The following is a 1,688-nucleotide window of genomic DNA, read 5'->3' as shown; positions in this document are numbered from 1 at the left end:
ACGAGGTTTCCTTAATAAGAAAAGGCGCACATACAAGTAGGCATAAAACCAGGCACACTGTACCGTGCCAGGATGTTAGAACATCATATCCAACATCTTGCAGAGATGCCTAAAACATGTTGGAAACTTGTATCCAACAACACAAACATGGATATTTGTTTTAGCAACAATGAAGCCAATACTGAAATACCCAACAATCTCCCCCTTTGGATTTATTTGTTGATAAAACAAACTAAGGCCATACAGACAAGGTAGAGAGATACCACACATAAATTTCTTCAATCCACCACCATGAAGAAAAGTAACACAACTGCAAAATGGACATGTTGAATCATCATCCAGGCACATTTATCCAGCATCTTACAGAGATGCCTAACCACATGTTAGAACATTGGTTCCAACTTACAGAACGATTATATTTATTTTAGCAATAATGCAGCCAACACAAATACCCAACAATCTCCTCCTTTGGCAAATTTTTGGCTAAAACAACTTGAGGCCAATCCAATCAAAACCGAGAGATAACACACGCAACCTTTTCTTCAATCATCACAAACAATCAACTATGAAGAAAGGTACACATACTCATATTTCTAATAAATATCAAAAGATATAGGTCTTCAGTCACATCATAATCTTCAGGACTCAGAAGAAGTACATCACAGATCTCAGGGTCTACTTTCACAATTTTTCACAAATAATCATCATATGAAATAGTAGAAAAGAGAAATAGGTACCATACTAGAAAATCATAGCCTTGCAGTAGCGGACACTCAATGGAAAAATAAATTCGCATAAAACATGCAGAAGCTACACAGAATGTTCCAGCAACCAATCAAACATTCGACAAGATGTTAAAAATAAATTTCCATATAAACTAGCAACTGCAGTACACCTCATAGTATCACTCCCCCTAAAATATGCAACCATAGAGTGATTACTAACACATACATTTCTTCAAACAGCATGACTCCACACCTTTGAAGAAGAAACCATCACACAAAATCTAACGAAATACTTTAGATACACTTCCTCAAGTCATTACGAACATATATTCGAGAAGAAGGAGCAGCAAGACAGTATCAGTAAGGAAGTGTGCATAAACCAAAAGAATACCTTACAGAGTCTTCAGTCATAGCTTGAACTAACCAGACATGAAGAAAGAAAGCACCATACTCTCAATACTCATAGTTAAGAGATAAGAAGGTATTACATATATCAGAGACATGCAGCAGCGGATAAGATAATGGCATAGTCTCACAAGAGCAGAGGAAAAATAAATTCCTATGCTACACTTGGAAAAATAAATTCCCACAAACTGGTTTGGATGTTTCAACATCCTTCACCACATCAGAAAGGAACATCTGTCACACATCAGCAAGGAAAAAATAAAGTTCCCATACCTACAGAAAGTTGACAGTTTGATGTTAGGCTCATCATTCTCCACATTAGAAGTATCACTACCCTTGAATATATGTTCTTATGAGTGACTACTTACAGGAATATTCCATTACTCCCCTTGAATAAATGCATACAGAAATTCTAAACACTCACAACAACATTTTGGACTTACAACAACGTCAAAAAACCGTAGTAAAATTTGAAAAAACCGTAGTGGTTGAATACCAGAACGGTTTTGCTGCTGTGGCAAACTGAGGCGTTGTGCTTGCCTTTCGCTACGGTTTCCT

The sequence above is a fragment of the Medicago sativa genome, chromosome 3, assembly GCF_051527215.1.
Source record: "Medicago sativa cultivar Bolivia chromosome 3, Bolivia_mono, whole genome shotgun sequence".
NCBI lineage: Eukaryota > Viridiplantae > Streptophyta > Magnoliopsida > Fabales > Fabaceae > Medicago > Medicago sativa.
Note: the sequence above shows the minus strand (reverse complement) of the source record.